Source organism: Pezoporus occidentalis, unplaced genomic scaffold, assembly GCF_034315485.1.
Source record: "Pezoporus occidentalis ecotype Australia unplaced genomic scaffold, CSIRO_AGI_Poc_V1 ctg39, whole genome shotgun sequence".
Lineage (NCBI taxonomy): Eukaryota > Metazoa > Chordata > Aves > Psittaciformes > Psittacidae > Pezoporus > Pezoporus occidentalis.
In genome coordinates, this window is record NW_026915713.1 from 8,727,226 (window position 1) to 8,739,833 (window position 12,608).

Sequence of the window (12,608 nt, forward strand, 5' to 3'; positions counted from 1 at the left end):
CTGAGCAATTTGGAGTCACGTTCTGTCAAACCTTTTCTGACACAGTGTGCATGCCAAGTTTTATTTTTGTCTTTATTTTTAATTGGAAGTGCAATTTTTTTGCATCAGGGATAGTTCATCTTCAGGGTCCTTATTATGGGTTTCTGATTCCTGAGCTGGGAAGACATGTACATTTTCCATCAAACTCTCTCTGACAGACTTCATGCAAAAAGATACCAGGGGAGAAACAGGGAAGGGTAGTGGTAATCTCATTAACTCCACCAGGATTAAGTGACTATTATGCCTGTCAGTGTGCAGACCCAGGATTTACCTCTACTCTGGGATACCCTTACACAGTGCACCATCATTATCAGAATGTCAGGTCCTGACACCTCTTTTTGTGTCTGTTAAAATGTTTTCATTTTAAATGTGTCTGTTAACCTGTCTGTTAAAATGTTTTCATTCCAGTAAATTGAATCTTGGCTAGAGAAATAGATAGATTCATGTCTTAAGACATAAGAAAGATCATATATTGTCTAAATTGCTTTAATGCTGTATCTAAATAATTCAAATAAAGAAATTAAGGTTCTTGCCTGCATATGCTGGGATTGCTATTTTTTGTATTAGCAGGCTCTTTCTTTTTTGTATTCGTTATAGTGGAGCTTTCAGAATGACTTAAGCTTCAAATCTTCTGACTAAGAAAGATATCAGAGTTTGCTATTTTCATGCAGAAATTGCCCCACAGGATAAAATGATTGGATTTGGATTTGTTATAAGATTACAAAGAAGGAACCTCCTACCAGGATCAGCATGCTGCAAAATATTTGCATTCCCAAGATATGTAGAGTGCCTAGGTGGAGCTTTTATTAAGTTTGGAGTCTCTAACTCTTCTTCAGTAATGCTGCCTTTGGGAAGACTGTCACTCAGTTCTTACAGCGTTAAGGATTTGGGTGTCTGATGGCCACAGTATGGAATTACTTGGCCACCATGGGGCCACAGGCATTGGCAAGTACTTGAATATGCACTACTTGTCTGCAAGTATTGGTTCTCCAGGTCTGCTGTACATGTATAGCTTTACAACTCACCCCACTCAGCAGAAAGTTAAGTTCTGAGGAATTCATGATTCAGGTGAACTGAAAGGGAAGGGCAGACCCTTACAATGATATAGAAACACACAGAAGGCATGGTGCTAAACTGCACCTGAAGGTCACACTTCAAGCACTAATTCACCAGTTATAAAGCTCATAACACACAATGCTGCTATAAAGCACACCCACAAAGTAAGTGTACACGTAGAAGAATAGAGTAGGCAGCCTTACCATGTTAATGCAATCTTATGATTAGAAAAATATAATTTTACATGCTATGTATTTATGCATATAGTAATGACTTCTGGGAGGTTTCTCAAGGCAGATTTTTTTAAATAAGGAGCATAATTTAGAAATATATTGAATAATAATTACAATGTTGGGACTGAAGGATTTTAACGTCAAGTTATCCACTTAATCTGCTGGTTTACTTGGTTTCAAGTTGTATCCTTTCAAGTGCCACAAAAAAAGCATTCAGGAGTCCTGGCTACAGCTGAAGCCATTAACACTCCTCAGTGTGGCACACTCTATGCCACATAGCACAGGAACAATATGATAATTTACAGTCTGTCCCTCCCAGCTCTGTTGCAGTTCATTTGCCTCTGCTCAGCGGGTTTTTTTGGTGTTTTCTCCATTAAGCTAATAAAGGCCTCCTAGAACCACTTAAATACTGCACTACTTTACATTACAGTATGATTAGATAAAATTAAATTAAAATGGGCTTGTGAGAATGACAAAGAAAAGATGTAGATAAAGATCTAATCTTCTTTTGTGCTTATATATTGGCTCAGGATGCAGCACAACTTCCTGCTGTAGATTATGATAAAATAGCTATTGTATTAGAGATAAATTTATACAGATATCACATCAGTTAAAACAAACCCTTTAGAATGCTATAGATATGTTTGTACAAGGGGGTTTCCAGGTTAGCAGGATTTTCAAATCCATATAGCAAGAACAATACAGTACACAAGGCTGTGTGCAATCGAAGTTTTAGCATGGTTCAGACCTGTTTATACAGGTTTAGCCATCAACAGGGCAGCAGACTGCAGTTTCCGTCCCAGCATTCCTGGAACAGATGAAGATACAATGTCTCACTATTTGTCACCATCCAGCAGCAGGTTACTGTACCCATACCTATTTTGTAGGTGCCCTTTGGACACTTCACTGAGGTCACCCACCAGCCTCACTGCCACCAAGGGACCCATTTGAGCACAGGCTGGCAGAACTGTGGGTGGAAGTGGCTTTTTGCAAAAGGTCATTGGTGAACAGCTGGCTGGGGAGTAGTAACAACTTTGAATGAAGCAACTATTTGCAAGCTTAATTCATGCTTATGGTCTAAACGTATTGTCATAAATCTGACAGATAAAAATAGTTTTACGTCAATATAAGAGAGACCACACAAAAAATGTGAGATAATACAGTTAAAATTGCTTGAATTAAGTCCATATAGCTTCTGTATGTAGGAAATATGGGATTTGACCTGCTGAAAGCTCTGCAGTGGCCACAGCTCTGCTTCTTATATGAACAGTTTGACCTGGGAAATAAAATTCCTCAAGTTCTGTGGCTTTCCTCCATCTTTTATCCTTATTTTCAATATTGTTTCTCATATAGATGTGCAGAATTTCTTCGTTAGCTCCTTCCTCTGTGTAAGTACATTATGTGCCCTGCTGCCTGACCAATACAAGCTATAGTCTCTGCGCTACTGCTACATCAGTAACTGAGCAGATTTAGTCCTTGATTTTCAGTGTATCCAGAATTGGTATAGTCATTAGACTGCTTTTAGGCATTAAGTTCTTCTTAAACCTTTTTTTGACACTAGATGGCTTTTCCTAACATTTCAGTGACCTGATTTAGCCTTAATGAAATCTGAATTATTGACAGACAAAAATAAGTTCATTTTTAATGTCACTCAGTTCAGTTCATATCTTTGTCTTCATTCCATCAAAGTCAAATCAAGGTCAATTTGACGTCTGCCTTCCCCCCCCACTCCCTTGAATGTGTTCTGGGAGGGATAATGATGACACGTGGTATCAATATTTAAGTGATATAAAGGAAAAGAGGCTACACACAAAAGAAAGCATGCAATTTTATCAGACTTTAGAACAGGTATCATGTTACCTGCACTGTGCCCAACCCAGTTCAGTAGTTTTTTTGTATCTGAATTTAAGTCTGATACAGTCTAGGAATCTGGAAATGTTAAGAAAGAATGCACTTAATGTGAGGCAGAAAATCAACTCATACATACACAACCATATGATTCTTATCTGTGGATGTTCAGGTAGTAGATCTTTCATATGCAGGAAGTCTGAAAGGCAGTGAAAATACTGCATTCAGTAGAGTTGTATGGTATGGACCTATGAATACTTTTTTTTTTAATTTTATTTTTAAATATCCCGTCTCCCCTTAGGCTCTGACAGTAAACTACAATTTTATATGTTTGGGAGATGATGCCTAGCTGCTGGAGCAGAAACACTGAACAAAGAGATGTTATGCCTGTCTGCCAGTCTTTACTAATTAATGTATTAATCCAAACAATTCAAAACTACTGTATTTTTTTCTACTGTGCTGCCACTAAATGGCTTTGGAGATCTCTCTTGAATGTTGTAAATGGTATGGAAGCTCCCAAGACTGATACTTTGCATATTAGTCAGACTTTTCATCCTCAACCCTTATTCATGAACTGCTGAGAATTGTCTCTGTGAGCCTCAGGAAACAGGGTTTAGGTGATATGCTGTTTGCCTACCTATCTTATCAGACACCCTTTAATAACTTTTGAACCCATAAGTTCATTTCAATTACATTTGATGCAGAAATAGAAAACTTCAGGTTATGAAGTTCCTCCAAGTTTCATGAAATGTAACAGCTCAGTAGAGGAAAGACTACTTCCTTCCGATTATTACTGTGACTGAAAGGCTGTTGCTGGAGCTCTAACATTATTTATGATGTTTAGTTTGCGGTAAGCCAGTACATACCTAACTCAAAAGCAACCACATCTCCTTGTTTCTCACCTGCCTGGTAGCTGGGAGGCAGGAGGAGGGAGCTGTGAACACTGGGGGAAATGAAGACTCAGGATGGGCAGCGAGCTGGAGCTGTGGTCACTGGGAAAGGAGGAAGAATGGAAATCAGGGCTTAATTCCTGCCATCTCTTAAAAACACAACTTGTTCTCTACCTGGGAATGACTTGAGTCGAAAGTGACACATCAAAATTAAGCAGACTGAAATGAACTTACCACCCAAAGTACATTCTTAGTCTAACCAGCACACCAGCACAACAGTCACCATTTCAACAAACTTTCTTTCTATTTGTTTATCTTCTTTTCCATAAGCATCCAGTTCACTACATTCAGCGTTCAGGACTTCACTCCTGAGAACAATTTGGTAATCTGATTTTAGTCTACTGCTATTGTTTCTGTTGCCATTGATATCATAATTATTTCTTTTTCAAGCATGCTTGCTTCTAAACCAAGCATACTAAAGTTACAGCTCCTTGTGTTTTGTGTTATACACAGACTCCATCGCAAGTGATAGACTCAATAGGTTATATGAAGAAAGTTTTGTTTATGCTAGCAACTATCATTTTACAATAATAAAATAATAGCAATAAAATAATGGTTAATAGAGTATCCAAAGTTACCAATTAGATTTGAGATAATCCATTACGGATATCTAAATGTTATTACTCCTACTTTATGGACCCAAGAATTGAAACATATATGATATAATTTTTCTGGTGATAACAATAAAGTTTTCAACAGACTCAGGGGTAAACAATAATCCATACTGTCTTCTTGCTGGCACTAGTAGATGGGGAAGAGAAAATGACGTGTGACTTCTTCTACTCAGTCCTAATAAAAAGGATTTGGTAGTTTCCACATACAGAGTAAAAGATGAGAGGCATGGCAATTAGCCTAGTAAGCTGCATCCCATCTCATTCTTACCTTAGGGCTTTCCTATAGGTGGTGGGTTGACCCTGGCCAACAGCTAAACACCCACCTAGATGCTCACTTACTGCCCCCAAAGTGGGATGTGGGAGAGACTCCAAAGGGCAAAAGGAAGAAAAATGCATGGGTTGAGACAAAGACAGTTTCCTGAGTCAAGAAAAGAAAAAAGAAAAAAAAAAAAAAAGACAAATAAATTATGGAATGCCACTTACTCACCATCTCCTACCAGCAGACCGGTACCCAGCCAGTCTTCAAGCAACGGCAACTTTGCAAAAACTCCCCCCCGCCCCAGTTTTATCACTGAGCATGATGTTATATAGCATGCAGTATCTCACTGGTCAGATCATGTCAGCCTACTTGCTGCAGGGGCATAATGAAAAACAGAGAAGGCCTTGATGCTGTACAAGCACTGCTCAGCAATAGCTAAAACACTGGTGTGTTATCAACGTTGTTTAGGTCACAAATCTAAACCACAACACCATACAGGTTGCAATGAAGAAAATTAACCTCATCCCAACCAGACACAATATACTATCAGAGGCTACAGGGAACCAAGGGCACCTTATCCTTCAAAAAAAACATTAACATGGCAGTTGAAAGTACTTCAGCTTAGAATTAAAACTAATTTAATAGTTTTGATTGCCTTAATTTTACTGTGTAAAATTGGAGTGAGGAAAAGACAGAAACTAGTGACAAGAAGTCTTACTCAGCAGCAAGGGCACTCATGTTCTGTAGTAAGAGCAGCTAGTGATTTTCTTTGTGTGCATCATCCCCATATTTCCCTTCCATCAACCGTTGTTTCTGCACCTTCTGTGAGGCTAAAGTCACAGTCACCTTTTCCATGGTATTTTATCCAGCCAGAAGCACTGTAGGGGTTTGACAATAAAATTTTTGATGTCTGTGGTAAGGGTGTAAAGTATTTTTTGCTTCAACAGTCAGTGCTTAGTCTTTTCTATATAAGGCATTAGCACTAGGTATTTTTCTCAGGATAATCTCTTTTTTTTTCCAAGTTGTACTGGCAAGATCATAGCCTGAAGTATAAAAAGATTTTGGTCAGTTCTTTTTTTTCAGGCTGAAATTTGGCTGACTGCACATTTTTTACTGGTCAATGGACATAGCTAGTAAAGCTAACCAATATTTTCAGTAATACTTGAATCCAGAAGTTTTCCTAAGGATGTAGAAATATTGTGCCTTACATTACATATAGAAAACCTGGTCCTCAAAGAAATAAAAACCATGTAGGACAATGGAACTCCTGTTCCTCCTCTCATTAAACCATCTGGCTTTCCTTTAAAATTCAGAGTTGCTCAACTTCTTCAGCGTTGTGAGCCAACAGCCAATGCCGTCATTTCCTATTTGGCTGTAAATACAGTTCTGGAATCTAGATAATGTAGGATTTTGCCACTGAGGCAAGGATGGAGTTAGGAAATAATAAAATTAGGGTGGAAATAAGAAAACCAGAACTTCAGCAAAATATTGAGGCTCTTAGCCTCAATATTTTTCTAGGTTTTCTTGAATCTAATTCTGTTATAGTTTCACAAAGCACAAAATCATTCACAGGCAGGAGGCATTCAGCTCTTGGATCACTCATTTTTTTCTGTTAACACATCCATCTCCTCAGATTCTAACAAATTGCGTTCTGGTGAATTCCTGATCTGGAAGTTTCCTCTGGTACACAATAGCCACAAACGACACAGTAGTAATTAAATATGGCTTTTGGCTAAATTTTTTTTTAAATCATTTATCACCCCCGTCCAATAACTTATTTTCCCAGCTAAAAAATCCAAATGTATTTAGCCTCTTCTTGTAGGATCATAAGAATGGCTGTAGTAGATGAACCAGAGGCCCATCTAGTACATGATGAGAGAGTATACAAAAAGGGCAAGCAGACAGCAGTAATCTCTTCTGTGTGCCTTCCCAGCTTCCAGTAATGTGAGTCCTTCAGAAGTGCTAAAACAGAGACAGTATTTTGTATTTAAAAGCTGCTAATGTATTTGTATCCCATCATTTTGCCATTTAATATTTTTGAGTTTTAGTTATCTGAATGTTACTAATCCTAATTATGGATTCTGAGATGAGGTGACTAGAACTGACAACAATATGCAAGCAGTGCACCACAGTTGTATGTAGTACTGTGGTTTATATTTCTTTCCTTATCCTTTTTCTAAAAAAGTTTACCTTTCTTGTACTATTAACCACCTCTGAGAACGGAACCTTTTTTCATACAACTGCTCACAGTGACTTCAAGAGTTTTAACGACTGACACTAGCTTTTAGAAGTCATCATCGTATCTGTGTGTTTTTCCTCCATGTTTATTACACTGCACTCTGGAACACTGCTTTTCAACTATCGCTACTCACACAGTGCTGTGGGAGCCTGTGTATTTCCAATCAGCTTTAGGTCTGAATTATCAGACATGTTCTTCAAATGTTGTCACGTCATCATTTATTCCTTTTCCCAGTTCACTTACAAACTGTAAACAGCTCAGTACAAATCCTTGTGGGATAATCCTTCTGTCACAAAACCTCATGGTTCACTTCTGTCTTTGAGTTTTGTGTTTTAACTGATTAATCCATGAAATGAGGCTTCTTATGTCATATAAAATAACAAACTCATAGAAAAATAGGGCTGGAAAGAAAACCAAGAAATCTAATTTCTAGCTACTCTCCTCATCATGGTAATGCTACCTTAGCTACAAAACTTCTAAAATAGGTTTATCTAACTTTTTCTTAAAAATATCTAATTATTTCAGTTTTAGTCTAATGATTACACATTATCTCCAGACAATTTCATTATATAACTGTCTTTATCACTCAAAGATTTTCTTATATATAAATCGCACTTGGTATAACTGAAGTTTGTTATTTCTTGTACAAAGACAATTTATTAAAGCACTTTTGAACATTTGCTGCTGAGAACACTTGTAATAAGACATCACTATTTGGCTAGGAGCAACACTAAATTATAATAGTTCTCTATATATTAGATATGTTCTATAAACTTGTCGTGAAATACTGTTTTATAGCCATAGCTTGTCTTGAGGATGAATTTTGCTGATAAAGTGATATAAAACTTATTATATCCAATGGAAAAAGTTGGAACCCTAACAGTAGAACTTGATATGGTTTGGGTTATCTGTTTAGCACAGTTCTGTTTCTTCTGTGGAAATGGATTTAACTTCAGAAAGCTATCAGACAGTGCAGTTTTGATGTATGCTCCTTTATATTCCTCAAGCGAACTGTATCCTGGGCTGCATCAAGAGAATAATGACTGGCAGGCACAGGGAGGTGATTCTCCCCCTCTACTCTGCTCTCTCCTCTGCAGTACTGCATTCTGTGGTTCCCAACACAAGAGGGGCGTGCAGCTGTTGGAGCGAGACCAGGGGATGGCCATGAAGATGCTCCAAAGGCTAGAGCACCTCTCCTGTGATGACAGGCTGAGAGAACTGGGCTTGTTCAGGCTGGAGAAGAGAAGTCTCTGGACAGATCTTAGAGCAGCTGCCAGTGCCTAAAGGGATCTACAAGAAATTTGGAGAGAGACTTTCTACAAAGACACGGAGGGAGCAATGCATGGAGGGATAGGACAAGGGGCAATGGTTTCAAACTGAAAGAGGGTAGATTTAGATTAGATATTAGGAAGAAGTTCTTCACTATGAGGCTGGTGAGGCGCTGGAATAGATTGCCCAGAGAAGCTGTAGATGCTCCACCCCTGGAAGTGTTCAAGGCCAGGGTGGACAGGGCTTTGAGCAACCTGGTCTAGTGAAAGGTGTGCCCATCCATAGCAGTGGAGTTGGAACTAGATGATCTTTAAAGTCCGTTCCAACCCAAACCAGTCTAGGATTCTGTGAATCAAAGAAACATCTTTCCTTTTTCATTACATGCTACTGATTTTCTCATTTCATGGAAAAAGATTAGTGGATTCTACAGGCAAATTTAGAATTATTTTAGCCTCTGAAAACCTTAACAACTAGCAAGGAAATAGAGCAGGTGGAACATGGTGGTGCTGGAATAAGAATGCCAACAATGCAGGTGGATTGAAAGCATGTATATCATCAAAGCCAAGGAAGCTCAGTTACACTAACAGTGCAGCTTCAAAATATGCAAAGTTTGGCTGCTATATTCAGAATTAGAGTTTATGCTTTCTCCATAATGGGCAACAACTACATTTTTAGAAATCAAGGTTTTCTCTGCATCTCTGCTTTGGAGGTATTGGCTGGCACTCTAAACCAGCTGTCACGCTGATTCTCAAATGGGAATGCAACGGCTGTTGATAGTATCCTCTAGCTTTTTGGATTTTTTTTTCTGACAAATTTAAACACTACACTGCATGCTATACTGCAAATGAAATAAGCTCATGCATCTTGCTTCACAATTTACAGGGAGTGATATGCTAAGATATACACGTGGTTATACATAGTTGGTCAGTGATCAGGTTGAATTGTAGTTGTGCAATGATAAACTGTGGCACACCATGCAATGAAGGATTATTTTACTTCTACTTTGCTGTGTCCTACTGTTTTTAGTGGCTGAATGCTGAATTCTGTTGGTTATATTATGTAACTGCTCCATCTGACCAGTCCATAAAGAGAAAGTAGGTAATAGCTTTTGTGATTTTGTGAGGGTTTTCTTTTTTCTCAGGAAAAATCATGAGGAAAAACAGTACAGCCTATTTTGAGATCAGGTTCTTGGATTACACTCAAGAAAAGCAGTACAAGGTTTCTATTTTAGTACTATTTGGATTATGGTGCTATAAAAATTAATTAAAAAACCAAACCAAAACCAAAGCTAGCCAAATAATTATATAATGAGAGCAGAAGTCAGAACTCCCATATTCTGTTCCTAGCATGAACTCTAGATTTACTGTAAAATCTTGGTAGTGCCTCTTAGTAATGTACTTTGTTTTCTAAACCTGTAAAATAATGTTAATAGTTTTATAATAGGTGTTTAGAAGTTAACTGACATAAAAGATTCCAAAATTCAGAGTTTTACTGGGAATGACAATGTATGAACTTGCAGCCAGTAGAAGACTTTCTAATCCACCCCTATGAGAAATTGTCTGGCATACTATCCCACTTTTATTAGGCTATTCACACTCTTACATTAATATGTTTAAAAATCAGTATATTTATATATTAGTATATAAAAATTAGTATATTTCTACTTTTATTGGAATAGAACTGTTAGTATTTCTCTGCTTCTGTAAAGATGATAATACAGTTCATGTGAGACCCATATTTGTTCTGAATTTTCTCTACTCTTATTCCTCAGACTTCTGAGTTGTATTCTTTCACTCTTAAGTGAAGCAACATCAGCTTAAATGTGACTGATGTCAGTAAACACTGTTTGTGTATGTTTATTAATGTCCCACTAAAGATCCACTGAAAAAATGCTGTATTGATCCGTAAGAGTCCCAAATTTCCCACTGGGTTAACAAGTAAAAGCTTACAGAGACAGTAAGTTAAGAAAAGGTGCAAATACTTCCAGATGTGGCCTAGAAAAATTAAAAATAAAAAATAAAAAACCAAAACAGAACAAAACCCACACACATTTTTTGGTCTCACTAATATATGAAGAGAGAATGCAGTGACTTGACATTCAGAAGAAATGGTGATTTGAATGAGCAACAGCCCAGCATCTTCAGTTAGGCTGGCAGGCTGAAAAAAATCATGCTTGCAATCTGCAAGCCTGTCATTTTCTATTTTCTTTGGTGGGGCTACTCAGACATTCTACATCAGCACAATTAACAAATGATAGGGCATTAAGTATTAAAAACATCACAGTAATTTCCCTTCTGACTAGAATTGAATAATACAATAAAACACTTTAAAAACCTCTGTGAATGCCATTAAATATGTATTACCAGTGTCATAACCATTCTACAAACATGGAAGAGCAATGGTAATGTCATGGTACTGTTCTGCCTCCTTCTCTCAGCCCATTTGCCACTACTCAGAGATTCATCTCTGCTCTGTAAATAGCTGCCTGCCACTGGTCCTCCTCTGGGACCCACCTGGAGAGGAGATGTCAGGAAGCTGTTCTCAAACAGGCCTGACAGCATGTACCTATATAAACAGTTTTCTCCACCTTCATGAACTTGAAGTGGATTCCTGCTATGTGCTCCAACCTCAAGAAGAAACAAATGTGCCCATTTTCCATCTTTTAACTGTGGATTGATAAAACTTCTGCATTATAAGAAGGCAGCCTCATTCTTACTGGCCTCTGAGATGACCTACATTTGGAGCTGCTTCATTGATTTTACACTTTCAGGGGCTTTTATGTGGCAAATGTAAGGATTCAAAAACCAGAAGTAGGGCTTTGTCACAAGATAAGGAACCAGGGCACAGATCATGTTGTGTGTTTTCCACAACTAGCTTTGCATCAGTCCAGCTTCTGTTGGGGGGGCTCATGAAGGAAATGAGAAAAGCATGGTTTGTTTAGTCCAGCAAAAGAAAGGCTATGTGGGGATGAGATTGCTATCTATAAACACTTTTGGCAGGGGATACACACAGGAGAGCAAGAAAGGCTACTTCAGGACAGTATTTGAAGAGAAAGAAAAGATGGATGTGGACTGGTCACAGGAATCGTAGGTTTGAAATTTTAAAAAGTCTTCCAGCTGTTAGAAAGGTTTCTCTCAGACAGCCTCCTAGCAGCAGCAGCAAAGGCCAAAACTCTTACTCACAATGATCAGTTTGTGGAAGAAAGGATAAAATGGGTGCTTACAACACTAGGGAGCTAGGTAGCATAGGGTAGAGGGAAATTAAGCTGTCTTGGCTTACAAATGCCAGCCTAGCTGGGCTTCCATAACCAGGGGTGCCGTTAACCCTCTCTCACCTGTGCTGTGGACATACAATAAATAACAGTGAAGAACAATCTTTTCATTAAATGTTGGAATTGTAAGAGTAGAAAATGAAAACCTTAGTAATGAAAATGGGCAGTAACAGCTATTTTTTTGGTCCAAGAGGGAAATGGGAACTACTTGAAGAGTTTATTATTACCAACTGCAAGGTAGTCCTTATTCCTAATGACTTTAAGACTGAATTAATATATCTGGGTAGCATAACCTTCTACAGGTACATGCTTGCCCTTTTAAGTCTGTGTCCCTTTCTTCTCAGTGTTGGCTTTGACTACTAGGTGACCAAAGATGTGAACACTTTGCAAAATTTAAAGCTCTAACTTTAGCAAATGTCTTTAATGCTGACACTGAAAGATCAATGGTGTTCTCTTTCCTGTGCTCAGGAAATTTGCCAGATCATGATCAGGCCTTGTTCTGTACCTGCAACTGCAGAGAAAAGCACTTGTAGTTCTCTGGAAAATATTACTTTGGTAAAGGAGTGATTAAGTTTTCTGAGAATTTAGGTTGTTATTTACCTGGTGCAAAGGAAATTCTGAATCATCTATTACTTTCTGGAGGAAATAATCACTTCAAAATGGTTATATTCCTTCTGCCTTTGCTTGAGAAACAAACTTCTGGTTAGGACCTCACAGTTTAGCTATGCACTAGTAATCGTATACAGTATCTTACCTCGTACTGCAGCTGACCCCTCCCTTTGCTTTATCAGCACTGACAGCTTCTCACCAGCTCGCCAGTCCCTCCCATA

General features: G+C 38.2%; 1 long non-coding RNA gene across 1 annotated transcript; it reads right to left on the reverse strand.

Annotated features, from left to right (window-relative positions):
* Nucleotides 1-1,973: 1,973 nt before the first annotated feature.
* LOC134170780 (uncharacterized) lies at nt 1,974-12,608 on the reverse strand. The gene is made up of 4 exons (XR_009967369.1): nt 12,533-12,608; nt 5,009-5,158; nt 4,043-4,110; nt 1,974-3,375 (listed from the first exon to the last, which is right to left on the reverse strand). It is a non-coding gene; the product is annotated as an uncharacterized LOC134170780 (long non-coding RNA).